We start from the raw sequence: 14,889 nt of genomic DNA on the forward strand, positions 1-14,889 counted from the left end.
TTTGACAAAGAGCAGTTATACACTTCAGAAGTCGGCCTGCACTATCCTATCAAGTAGATCAGGAGAGGGAACAAAAAATTTCCTTTGCATCAGAACGTATAGTCTGCAAAAATTTTAGGAGACAGTTGTTTGAGATCCAGTTATTGCTCCATCAGATGGATCATAGAAACAGCTGTGAAACCCCCCAGAGAGCAAATCAGAATTCTAAGCAAGAGCTTTCAAGAAAGGTTCAGAACATGGCACTTTTGGATCTTTATTCTGCACAGAGATCTCATGCAAAACTCCACCCTCAGGGTGATGCTATGAGTTAACCCATTCATGATGTAAGCAGCAAAAAGACTTAAATTGTTCAAAAGCAGTTTTTTTTTCCCCAACTCTTTAGTTTTTATTTCTGTTGTTTAGAGTTTTCTAGAGATGGACTGCTACATGAAGTACAATCACATAATGTATGACAGTAGAACTTTCACATTCATTGCACCAGCACTGAATTCATGAAGTAAATACTGTTCGCATCTCTCGTCATGAGGGAGCAACACTGATGTTGCTCTCATCCATTTTTGCAGAAATAGCAAAGCAAGATACATGGATTTCTCCATGAACTGAAAATCAAGTTACTTCAGGGGGATCTTCTTAATGAAGAAAGATAATTGATAGGAGAAAGTAAAGACAGAGCCATGTTCTTCTCCATTTTATCCAACAACTTAAAAAGAGACAGTGAGTATGAAACCCAGGAAATTATATCTAAATATGAGAAGAAACTTTTTAAGTGTGGAAATGTTCAAACACAGACTGCTCAGAGAAGTTAAGGAGCCCCCATCCTTGGAGAATAGTTGAAAATGTGGCTGGGCATGACAGAATAATCTGCTCCAGTTTTGAACAAGGAGTTTGGACTAGATGACCTCCAAAGGTCCCTTTCAACCTCAACATTTCCGTGGTGCTGTGAGCCTGCTTTAAGCTTCGTACTTTTAGCTCAAGATGTGTTATCTCTAGCAGGTAGTGATCTCCATTAGAAGAGACACATGATGTACTTCCTAGAACACATTGTTTCATCATAGCTTTACTCAGCAGTGATGTATTGTTCCAGATATTTGTGTATTCTAGCTGAAGCCTCCCTGTGTATTTGTATATGCATGTAAGTATCCAGCTGTATTCTGGATTCAGCCTTCTGAGAAACCACGTCATACTCCCTAGCTAGCAGGACATGAAATACCCAATAATGGTGATAGCTAACATAGCTCATGCAATTTCTGAATTCACTGCACTCTTGAAGGTCACTCAGAACATGCACACTGAAATGCTCTGCAGCAGGGAGACAATATCTTTGTTTTGGACTTCTGTGGATCCTTGCGGGTTGGTTGTATCTCAAGCACGCCTGGAACCACGGCTTTTGGCTCCATTTTTTCCCCCAAAGGATTCCACACATGGTTTATAGGTACCAGAATCATTAGTGTTGAATTAGCATGCAATAAGCAAGGTACCCCAACCTGCTTTAAAAAGCACACAATTGCTAAGAAACAGAGCTGTAAAGCAGTTGCAGCTAATGTCCCATCTTTACTTTAGTGGTCACAGGCCAAGTCTCAACTACACTATAGATCAAATATCCACCTCAGAAGCATTCTGAAACTATACTCCCCTAGAACAATCCAGTTCACAAACACAAGAATTTGTGAGATGGGAACAGAGTTCTCCTAGGGAATCTGGAAAATAAGTTTTGAGGGATTGGGCAATTGCTGTATGACCTTCCAGGCAACGCTACTTCCCTCTTTGAAGCACTTTGTCTACCACAGGACCTGTGTTAACAATACTGACATACTTGCTACTCTTTAAAAAAGAAAAAAGCTTTCCCCACAAAAAAAGAATACAAAAAGAAAAAAAAGTATTATTCACACTATGCTACATGGCTACTAGTGAGGAACTCTGACATTAAGCTGTGTGGAAGATGCTGAAGTATCAGTGTATTTGCTGCATATGAAAAACTGCCAAAAGCAACGGAAGTTCCCTTTTTCATCCCAATCAAGATTTTTTGTGAGAGTTTATTCTGGTACATAGTCATTGCTTAACTGATCTATGAAATTTACAAGGTGCCACTCAGTGCAAGGGAGGAACAAGGTCACATTCTTCACAGAGAACATATAGCAGCAAGAGATATGGAATATCCTACTTTGGAGAGTATTATTCCATCTAACTGAAAGGAAGACACTTTGTTAGTGAATATATCCAGAAAGGCGTTGCAGGTTTCATAGCACTGTATACACAGAACTTCCAAGAGAAGAATATACCTCATGCCCTAACAATTAGCATGACTACAATGAACTGCAACAGTAGCTCATTACATTCCCACAGCAATAGGGAGAAATCTGCAACGAGATTAGGTGGACACATTCAGAATTTTTTTATTAATATCTTAAAGTTACACTTTACTCATTACATTTTTTTTTTTAAATCTTGGCTTTCCTACAAGTGAAAAAATACATAGCAAAAGTTCTATTTGCAGTCCTCTGCTTACCAGACTATATGATCACACAGTTAGATGTAGGAAATAATGAAGTAAAGTGCTCTTTTACTCCCTTGAATTTTTGCCAATATAATCAAATATTTCAGCCTTCCTTCCACTATTCTGAAATTCAGGTTGGTTATAGGACTTAACTGAGCACAGAATCCTTGCTCAGCATGGACTCAGTAAGAGCTACTCCGTCATCTATAAAAGCAGTAACTCCTCAATCTATGATTAAAATCAATGTCTGGATTATTCCCAATAAACAAGACTGCATCATCTATAATAAATCACCAGAAGTCAAGAACAGCAACATCTATGAACAAGTTTTATCATAATCACACCACCTGAAGATAACCCTCCACTCTTTTTAGAGACCAAGGAGTTGACAGATGCTGCCTGCAGCATCAAGTTCTTCTAATGATCCATTTTACAAGAGGCCATCAATGTCCTAGGCAAAAATGAATGAGAATGCCTCCAAGAGCAGCTGCTACCTGTACCTGCCCTGCAGCTACCCACATACTCTTGGTGGGTATCTCAGCACATACGAAGTTACCAACTATCAAAAAGTAAAACAGGACTCAGCGCCTTCAGCACTGAGACAGGCATGAATCACCCATCTAAACCAAAGTAGAATTGGACAATATCATAACCCAAATGACCAGGAACTTCGGATGCAAGTAGTGAGGCTACGGCCCTCTGTAACAGCTGGTTTCAGTTCAAGAAAAAGTTAGATATCCACAGGGATGGCCATGAATTGGCCGGTTTCCAGCCACAAAACACAGAAAGCCACTGCAGTTCAACCCACAGATGTTCTCAGAATCTGGTTGCTACAGCTTCAGAAAACGTCAAATAGAAGGTACACAACAAACAGTCATACTGTGATCACTCTGGCTGTTTTAATTGGGCAGCTCACTGTGTGTGTTGTGACAGACAGCTGAGACATTCAGACAGTGAGAGTCTGATCTGTATCCACATTTAAGTACTTGTTCAGTTTATATGCTTGCACAAAGCACAACAGGAATTTGGGAGATGCAGCAGCTGCATTACAAGAGATACTCTTCCCCTTAATTCAAAGGCATGTAGGCAGAGGGGAATATAAACAACAATTACAAAATCACGAGAGTGGTGGAGAAAGTAAGATCAGAACTGTTATTCATTAAACATTGCAATACTGAAAGTAGGAGCACTCATACAGAGTATGGGGGGAAAAAAAGGGTTTAAAATACACAGAAGAAATAACTTTCCTTTACAAATAGAGCAAGTAGTGAATCTTTGGGATTTGCAATCACGAGATCGAGGAGACCAATAATACCACCAGGTAGACAAGAGCAGGCTGTATAAAAATTAATTTATTGACAACTGCTCCAGAACAGTTATGATAATGTAAGGAGGCACATGTGTACCTCCTTATGATCCTAAATCCAGTGACCACAGATGCTGGGAAAGAGGGAGAGGAATGCACAACAGGAAATGGTCAGGATCATGTCCTAGCCTTATACAGTACTGCTTGCTGTTACCACCAAGGGTAGATACACTAGTCTAGATGGGCCGCATGTCTGGCACAGTAAGGCACTAATAATGCTTTTATGCTTCAAGACATGGCTGAGGAAAGGCCCTCTTCCCTTATAGGAAAAGCAGCTGGCATAGTTTTACCTGTAATTGCTGTCATACTTCAAAACACATGTAGAAATTAAAAAGAATTGGCCCAAATTCTGAAGTTCTGCTGCCTGCTACAGCACAGAAGCTAAATTCAGAATGGTTTCTATTTTGGAAAAAAACTCCTTTCCTCTTGCCCCCTGTGCAGTCCATATCCATACTACTCCCTGCTGTACAGAAACAGTCCCTGTTGTAATAGCGACTTCTCCACAAAACTTCCAACCAAGTATCCTTGGTCGCCTTATAGCATCACAATGAAGGTATTCCAACAATGACCTACCAATGACAAGTCTGTTCCTGTCTTCGTGATATGAGCACACAGTTTTAATACAAAAAGTTTGCTGGCATTCAAACACATGCTGACCTCCTCTGAGCACAGCAGACTTTCACCTGTTTCTTTCCTTCTCCTTCAGACCCCACAGCTGTGATGGATATGTTACTAAAGCACACAGCACATGTGCCACACAGGATTTCATCCTCCTCTCTTATTTTCTTCACCTCTGAAGTGAAAGGAAACAAAGGTAGGTAGCAGCCATCTGGATACATTCAAGGCTCTACCAAAGACTCACGAGACCTGACAGAGTTGACACAGTTACTTCTGCTGCTATGTATTAAATGCCACCTCTCTTCCCAAAATTCTCCACAGCTTGTGAATTTATGCGCTATGTATACCCAAAACCTTCTGGAGCACAGGATTTACTATACTACTTTAATTACTGGAACAACTGCAAAGGTAACTGGTCTAAACAAAAGAAGTGTTTTCTATTTGTATCAAACTTACACAGCTCCATTCTGTAATGGATGGACAGGTTGACTTCAGAACATGGTTGTGACTCCCTGGGAAGAGAGAGGAGAGAGTGACTCCATCTAAACTCATTCCTTTCTCAAGTCTTAGGAAACATCTGTTTCCATTCTTCCTGAAGGAAGCCAAGCCAGTGAGCACACACAACGCTCCTTGTGACATATTTTTCTAAATCTCTGTTCATACACAACCTCATTTCATGGCATCTCAAATATAACTTGCAATTATATTGTTATGCACCAGAAGAAGCCAAGCAGTGCCTCTGAGCAATAGAGGCTTTATCTAGCTCATGCTTCAGTGGAAACCGGATGACTGGAATTTGTCCATAAATGTGGTATCAGGATTAGTTCCACTGGTTCAATAGCCTAGAAAGGTAGTCCTTGGAAACTAACAGGAAAAACTTGCTAAAGACACCCTCTTCTTCCACGTGGCATTATATAGGTATAATCCATTCCATACCATTAGGCAGAGTCTATTTGACAAGATAACTAAGCTAGCAAGCCTTGGCATTAGACATCAAACTCAATTGTTGGCATCAAACTGATGTCTAAATTTGAAGTATTACAAGATTCAAGTGAATCACAGATTACTAGGAATTGCTTTAGTTTTCATTGTACAGAGGAAAAAGATGTGTACATTTCCTTAGGAGCCACTAGATGTCACTCTTTCCATTTTTCCCCATGCCTCCGACATGACGTTTTTACCCCAAAACTGCTAAGTAATCATACAGAGAAGTAGGCAAATAGAATCATTAAAGTTGGAAAAGATCACTAGAGTCATCTGGTCCCCAGTTGTCAAGCCATCACCACCATATCACCAACCCACATCCCTAAATGACAGAAGCAAGCAGCCACACGGCTGCCCATTTCTCCCTCCAGCATCTGTGCAGGTGGCATTACAGTGATAGAAGGGATGGCCAAATTCAGCCCCATCTTCTCATTTTTAACCTTGCTCTTCCTGCTTATGCTTCACCCATTGAAACCACACCAAGGGCTAGGGCCCAGGCAACAGCAAACACCCACTCAACAGCTCCAGCAAAGGGCAGCCAACAACATGGATCTAAACTTATGGATGCAGAGGAAGCAGATCTTTTCCAAATCCTGGTCCACATGAACATTCAGCTTGTTACTGGAGAACAAATGATCAAATATGACAAAGCCTACCCAAATGCACCTCTTTATAAATGAGGAAAACATTTAGTGTTCAAACACTTGCTAGGTACAATCTTATTAACTCTTCAATTTCCAGTTTCAACTCTACAAAATTAACAATTTGGGTGGAAAAAACACTCCTTGAGCATCTGTAGGGTCTATTAAACCCTCAGCATATAGACAATCAGGCCCTGCAATATATTGGCTCTACAATTGTTCGCTCGGTAAACTTGTCTTTTTTTAGTTTTAGTATCTTTAGAAAGATACAGCCCAAGCTGACAACATTAATGAGGAACCAGTGCTCTTCCCACTACACCTCAGTTCCCATGTAAACCCAATCCTACCTCCAAGACTTATGGTAGCAAATTCTCTCCTCTGCATGAATACAGATGGCACTGTGTAGCCCAGGCACATCCAGCCTATGTGCCACTCATTGAACATTTATGAAGACCAAACAGTGGATGTGAACACAGTGAGGCACCAGATGATGTGTTTCAGAAGTAACAACAGCAGATCAGCCCTGCTGGTGCAGATATAGATGAGCGTGGCATGCAGGCTCTTGTTTATGGCTGGTGAAAAACTATAACTAAAGGTGGTGGCTCTGTTGAAAAACGGTTTTTTTGTAGCTGAGAATTTGCTCAATTGTGCTCCATCAAGTAATGTTACTGTGTTACTCTTTGTATCTGTTGCAGTTTCCATGGAAGCAAAGAGGAAGCATTACTTTCGGAGCAATCTAAATATATGTGGACCAAGACAATTCCTCTTCACTCAGCATGGCCCAAACAAGATAAAATTATGGACACTCACAATGTAGCATCAGCTGCATTCAACACAATAACTACAGAAGACACAGTGCATTAGTAAATGTCTAAGTATCATCACGAGGAAGGCAGCAGTTCTCATAAATCAGGGTAATAATGAAGAACTGCATTTAAATTATTTAAGGATAGAGCTGGACTTCTCATATTTTGGTTGGAATTGTCTTCAAGAGACTTTGTGTATGGTTGCTTTCTGATCCTACCTTGATGTCCTAATGTTCCAGCTTTCTCCTCTAAGCAAGGAGACCTACAATAGAAAGAAGAAAAACCAAGGCATTTGTAAAATAAAAGTAGAGCTGTATTCTAGGCAGCTTTCATATTAGAAAGTGCATATGTGTTTCTGGGAAGTAAACTGGAGAAAGAAGCCAAGTTCCACTTACAAATGACCACTTCTTAATTCTGCTGTTCTTCATGAATCTGGTTAATTTTAGGTTTTCAAAACTTATTTTTTTTTTTAAACAAGCAGGAAGTACACACACTCTAAGCTCAAGTAAGTACAAATCAAATCACCAGTGCAACTCCTTTGGATCTTTTCTTATGCCATGCCTGAAGAGTTTGCAGAAGTTCAGTTTGAAAATAAATGCTCTGACTCCTACAACACTTTTCGAAGAGTTTTGAACACTTTGAATCAGATGATCAGGAACACGCTGTAGCTGCATCCACTCACATTCCTATTTCCTCACATTTCCCCATGCCTGTCAAGATGGGAGAGAACGTTGCAGTGAATGTCAAACACATTGTGCAAGTGCTTCCACACTGCAGAAAGCACCAAGGAGTAATGCCATCTTCACATTCCTGTCAGTTTATAAGTTTGGTATAATAGGACTATGAATAAATTAGTATCTATGGGGAAAAAAACACATCAATAGCCAGGAGATTAACACTAACAAGATTGCACAATTTCTGAACCACCTCAGTTTTCAGAAGAAATATATTACTAGTGTGGCTTTAATAAACTCCACAACTGTATAACAATTAATTTTGGCTTATGACATAGCAGAGCCAATCAACGCATCCCTGTTGAAAGTTCAGTAAAAGCAAGATGGAAGCTGAGCTGGCAAGACTTCCAACAGTAAAAAACAATCTAAGCATGTCCTTGGCAAAAGTAGTCCCATTCCAAGTAATTCTTTCCAGTCCTCAAGATTCATCTTGTTTATAGGCATTAACGCATTTTCCAAAACACATCACAAAGATGTCTTTCCAGATGCACACAATTTTCATTCACTTACAAATTACGCAGCCTAGAAACAAGAGAAAGTTGTCTTGTAGCTTAGGAGAAAACTCAGATTAAGTCTTTGCTCTGGCAGAGTCTTCCCACATGATCTTGAACAAGTCACTCAGGACAGGTCTACACCTCACAGCAGGAAACAACGCAGAACTCATTCCCAAGCAGGGAATGCAGATGGCATGGCACTGCTGTACCAGCACGGGCCAGAGGCAGCACCAGTAAGTTCAGACACCATTGCAGGGAGGTGGTTTTGAACTAGATGGCTCACTGCACTGCATGAATTGTTTGAGGTCAGTGATAAACCAGCGCAGGTGTCTTTTCACCTAGCGTGAAAGTCACATGCTTAGCTTCTCTATTTCATTTTTCCAATAGCAGAATTGGAAGAATAGCATTTTTCCATTTTGAAAGGATGCAAGAAAACAGGAGAAACATGGAGACAGCACAGTAACAGAGCAGGAACAGCACAGATCTCTGAAGCCCCTGGAGCACTTGAAAGCTTCTTTGCTGCATTAACTCCATCCCTGGCTTCAAGAAAAGAAGTTACCTATTGCCACTGAATCACACAGTTAAAATTGAAAACACTAAGGATCAAGATGGAAACAGAAAGTTGCTGAGGATCAATTTGACTAAGTAATTAGAATTAATTTAAAAAATACTGAGGAAACATTTTTGTACTCGGGAAATGGAAGTTAATTGAAAATCTGCTGAAGAAAACCAAATTTCTGTTAGGAAGGTTACTGTAGTTCAGGGAAGATTTTCTGATCAAATCAAAAGGGAAAGCACAAATTCTAGAATGCCTTGGCAATCTGCAGAGACAAAGGTAAGACAGACAAATTCAAACTGCCTATATAATGAGACTCGGCTCAGAAATATTGAGCCCTAAAGCTCCAAGTAAGCTCCTGAGCTCCCAGCACTGCTGGCTAGTTTGGAAGAAGTGTCTTCTGTGCATATAAGTGAGTGCTCACTCTGACCCATATAAGAAAGAGTCGCATTGCAGTCCAAGGTCACCATAACTATTTCAAATTGAGAAATGTATACTCGGTTCTATTTCATGTGAAACACTGCTGAGATTTGAATGCTGTTCCCCAAACAAGCAAAAGAAATACCCTGGGTATCAGAGCACATGTTGTTTTGGTTCATTAAATCTTTCAGAGGTGTCTGCTTTATACCAGTGCAGAACAGGAAAAGGGGTTTTACGGGAGTAGCCAGTTTCCTCTCCACCTCTAGAGAAAATATCAGATAGAAAGGAAATTAAGAATTTTATCAAAAGAGCCTTCTAGCTGTTTACAAAAGTTGAATTAAAAAAGATAATCAACTTTAATAGCAGGTAACTCATTTAACTTCAGGCTCTAACTGAGCACTTATATAGAAGAAAGCTCTATCAACTCTCTCGTGACTCCTAAAACTGGAGTTTGCCTCTCAGCCTGAAGACGAGAAGGCTGCAAGGAGACCTCACTGCAGCCTTCCAGAATTTAAAAGAAGATTATAAACAAGGGAGTCAACTTTTTACAAGTGTAGACAGTGATAGGACAAAGGGAAATGGCTTTAAGCTCAAAGAGGGAAGATTTAGGTTGGATGTCAGGGGGAAGTTCTTTACAGAGAGAGTGGTGAGGTGCTGACACAGGCTGCCCAGAGAGGCTGTGGATGCTCTGTCCCTGGAGGTATTCAAGACCGGGTTGGATGGGGCCCCAGGCAGCCTAGTCTAGTACCAGATCTGGAGGTTGGTGGCCCTATCTGTGGCAGGGGGTCAGAACTCAATGATCCTTGGGCTCTCTTCTAACCCAAGCCATTCTAGGACTCTGCTATGATTCAGAGAACAAAACTCTTTCCCTTCACTGCTAAACAAAATACTTTAAACCTGTTAGTTTTCCTTTCAATTTCAATTCAAATTCCTTTCACTGAAATTTGATGCCAAACCATTTCAATCCATGGTCTTTCTCTGATGGAAATAGATGAACTTAACTCTTAACATTCTTTCACTAGGCACCCAAGTATTGTGGTGCTTTTTCTGTTTCCCATCTGGATGAATTAACCTTCAGATGTCAGTCCTGCACACGACTCAAAACTCTAGCTTCTGGTCTCACGCCCTGCCTCTAAGCTGGGGTGGCACAAAGCAAACTAGATGATAGCCTGTTTGCTTCTGTGTTCCAGCCCTGAAATGCCATAGCTAAGCCCTAAGTCCTTCTCATCAAGCAAGGTTATTATTAAGAACAAAAGAGAAACTCCAAATGAAACAAGTTGTAAAGTTATCATTATCATGTACAATCCTTGCCTCATTCCAGTGAGTTCTAACCTTCCTGTCTTCTTGAGTCCCAGAGCAGAACCATACATGGCTGATGTATTCACAGTGTGACAGATGGGATGGGAACTGCCACATGACAACGTGCTGGTTATGTGACACAGCAAAGTCAGTCAGTTGTGAGATAACTTCACAGGCCAATGATAAAGGAACATTAATGCACAAGTTTCACAAATATTTGCAGACATTTGAATAGTTGATTGGGTCCAAGTCTCCCTTCTCTTAGATCTGATCTACACAGGGAAAGCAGCAGTATGACTTCACGTGAACAGGACAGTATGTGGAGTCACTGGGTCAGCCACTGATTAAGTCATTCTTACCTGCCACAAAGTAGGTCTGTCATGGCTCTGTTACAACAATTGCCCAGACTAACTAAATGTTACTTCAACTTCACAGGCAAATAGTAGCAGCTTTGCTGTTATCTTTAGAGATACTCCTGATTAGACCTTTGGAAAGAGCAGAATTAAGGGCAAAGGTGGAATTTCTGCTCTGGGCAAAGATCTACTGCATCACTGTCATACTGCTTGGCAGTATGCTTCTAAGGGTTTACTGTACAGCAGACAATTTGATTGCAATAGACAAAGACATTCGTATGATCATGCTAAAAAACAGTACAGTTGTGAGCAGAGAAAGAAGACATCATAAAACAAAAAACACAGCTTAAAATGTGATTTTTCAAGTCTCCACCTTTTTCTGAAAGTAGCTAAAAAAACAAATGCTTTAAAAAGCTGGTTCACATAATGCAGAAAAAACATATTACAAATAAAACTCAACACCTTCAATTAAGTCACTCTATTCTGATGTCCCATTGCCATTTCTCTCATGTAAGTGCCATAGATGGAACCTAAGAGGCTATTTGTACAAGCAAGGCCCGTTCATAGAAGAGAGTTTAGTTTACTATTCCATCAAGAGAGCCCTTCAAATCAGCAAAACCTGTTCCCACCTTCAGCAGAGAATACATTAGACCACTGATTTTCAGTCACTGAAGAAAGAGTCACAAAGGGATTTTAACAGGCTATATGAGTCCTTCTCCTTCCCCCCAGCGCAAGATCAGCTCTAACTATATTACTTCTGACTGAAAGCCAACAAACAATGCTTGAAACCTTGCAACGACACAGATGCCACATTTTGCTGAGGCTATTTTTTCCTCCAGTCTTTCACTGATATTATGGGAAATACATTCATACAACATAAGTACAATGAATCCAACTTAATACCATACATATTGTTCCACTAGAAAGCCTGCAGCTAAAAAGAAAAGCGGGTTTCCTCCCCATCCCTCTTCTGAGCACAGTGCTCTACTAACCCAGCAGGTTGAGGCCACCCCAGACTCCATGTGACATCCTGCCCACCTCACTCTGCAGACAAACCCAGACACCACTGGGCCAAGGCCATCAGCAAAGCTCACATCCAGTCCCCCACTCCTCACTTCCTCTCACAGCTGCCACCAGGAGAGTAAAGCCTGGAAGAAAACGTGGATCTGCAGGAGCAGCCTACAGGTGCAAGGAAACCTGTGGTTATAGGAGCACACATCACAGGATAAGAGCTCTCATCAAGTACACTGCAGGCTTTCAGGTGCCATCTGGGAGCCTGAAGTGACTCCAGGAAGTGGAAAGCAATGGCCAAGTTCTGAAAATTAATTCAGACAACATATAGGTGCCTTTGAAATAAGCAATCCTAACGCATACTGAATAAATATGTGAAAATGGAAATTGAATGCTTATTGGTAATAGCTTTGGAGCTAAATCAGCCTGAGGAAATAAATTAAGAAAGATGCTGGTTTGTCACAAGAGTCTGAAGTCACTGTCTCTGGAGTCTTTCAGACATACAGAAAAGGGAACAAAACAGATACAAAAAAGGAACCAAGCAGCACAGAGTCCATGCTCTGAGCAATACAGTGTTATACCATAGAATTGTTTAAGATGGAACGGACCCTTAAAGACCTTCTAGCCCTGCAACGAACAGGAACACCTACAGCTCAGTCAGGTTGCTCAGAGCCTGGTCCAGCCTGACAGCCCTGGGATGAGGCATCCACCACATCTCTGGGCAACCTGGTCTGCAACTTCACTACTCTTACTGTAAAAACTTTCTTCTTTATATCAAATATAAATCTCCTGATCTAATCTGAAACCATTTCCCCTTCTTTCAAACAGACCCTGCTCAAAAGTTTGCCCCCTTACTCCTTATAGCACACCTTTAGATACTGACGGGCCACTCCCAGGCCTCACCAGATCCTTCTCTTCCCCAAGTTGAACAGCCCCAGCTCTGTCAGCCTGTCCTCATAGGGGAGACATTCCATCCTTTGGATCATTTTTGTAGCCCTCTTCTGGACACACTCCAACAGGTCCATGTTTCTCCTGTACTGAGGACTTCACATGTGGACATGTTACTCAGATGAGGTCTCAGTGACAGAGTAGAGGGGCAGGATCACCTCCCTCATCCTGCACTTCTTTTGATGCACCCCAGGATACAGTTGGCCTTCTGGGCTGCAAGGGCACACTGCTGGCTCATGCCCAGGTTCCCATCCACCAGTAGTCCCAAGTCCTCAGCAGGGCTGTGCTCCATTCTTACATCCCCCAGCTTGTACTGATAGTGGGAGTTGCCACAACACAGGTGCAAGACTTTGCACTTAGATTTATTGATCCTCATAATGTTCACCTGGTCCCACAGCTCAAGCCTGTTCATGGTCTCTGGATGGCCTTACTACCATTTTCAGAAACAAATCTTGGATCCCCTGCAACAGGTGGAACTCCCACTTCATCAAGAGGGAGGCAAGAATTTCTTTAAACTGCTCTCTACACTACTTTCATCAAATATTTTGTATATTCTGAGTAAACATATTCAGAGAAGTTCTGGCTTGACTTCAGTCCTTTCTCTATCAGTGCTATTTGTCCCTTCACTATGAACAAGTGTTAAGCTCCCTGTTGTAACTAGGCTTGACCCTTCTAAACTGTTCTCAAGTGTGATTCACAGGAAGCACCTGCACTCTTCTTTACAGTGACAAGAGAAACAAAGCTTTCTATTACCATTATTAAAAAAAAAATTGAGTGTTCTTCTGGTCCCACATTGACATAGCTATAGTAATCTGCTCCCAGAAATGGGAAACACCCATTACACAGCCCGTATCACAAGTAACAGTATCTATAGACAAGAAAACACCAGCTGTGGAGACATGGCAGCCATTTCTCTGCCCTTTGTATCACCTCACTCATATCCACCTGGCACAGATCAGTTCATTCAGCACAGCTGTGCTCTGATTTTCCCAACTAAACAAAGTGTAGCACTGATACTACCTTTAAAATACTGACCTGTTGCTGCAACATTATTTACCAGACAACCAGAGGAGACAAACACTGTTTATTAACTACCACAGAACAGCAAACAATCCTCCAACAAAACTTATTTTAAAGCCTGCTGAGAATTATCTGCTACTATTCTCCAATTAAAGATACATTTCAAGCCATTAAGGACACAAGAATTGTGTTGCACTTCTATGGCCACACAGGAGAAAACAATTCTTGAAGTGTCACAGATACTAACTGATTATTTTAAAAAAAATCTCTGGCTGCAGATCAGGCTTATTAGCACTTATTTCTGACAGAGGGAAAAGCTGGAGCACAGAAAGCACCACACATTGCTAACCATCAACCACTGATGAAGTTCAAAACTAAAATCCCTACTTCTATGGAGAGCCATGCTTAAACATCAGCCAGGGAAAGCAAAGCAGCTCCTACAGAAGCATTTAAAAGCTTTGCACTATGCTTTCCCAGCACTGCTACTGGTAACATGCCTGTCATCCCAACATACAGCCCTATGTGACCCACTTCTGGGCCTGTGCCAGGAGAGGAGCAAGGGGAAGGCAGGGCTGATGAATGGACACAGCAGGTATAATCTCTTTGGATAAAAGGCATTTGCTCAGGGGCTGTGCAGTAATTCCTGCTAAGACTTGGCCATCCTTTTTGGTGTGAGGAATCTACTCCACTTGCACACATAAGAAGCAAAGACAATTGTAACACTACAAATCTTACTGAAGGGATCAGTCAGCATTGCTCAAGGGCCGCATTCAAGGAAAAATCCTTACTCACTGAAGAAAGTGTTTAAGTATTACAGAAAGCGTGGTTCCCTCACCTCCACAGCACGACACTCAACCCTGGGTGCAAACAAAAACAGACCCATCACCTCACCACCCCGTGCTTTCTACCTGCTGGCTCCATCCTGCTGGCCGCGTTTCTGCACAGCCCCACAGAAACTCCCCACCTGAGAGCACCCGGAGCAACGACCGTTACGCGGCCGCGCCCCGCCCCTTTTATCCCGCCCCGCCCCTTTGTGGCTCCACCGCCTTTCTTGACCACGCCCGTTTTTTTCTGGCCCCGCCCCCAAGGCTCTCGCCCGCTCCCTCCGTCGCACCGCCGCTTATCGTCGGCCGCAGCCGCCTGGG

The sequence above is a fragment of the Meleagris gallopavo genome, chromosome 5 (genome assembly GCF_000146605.3).
Source record: "Meleagris gallopavo isolate NT-WF06-2002-E0010 breed Aviagen turkey brand Nicholas breeding stock chromosome 5, Turkey_5.1, whole genome shotgun sequence".
NCBI lineage: Eukaryota > Metazoa > Chordata > Aves > Galliformes > Phasianidae > Meleagris > Meleagris gallopavo.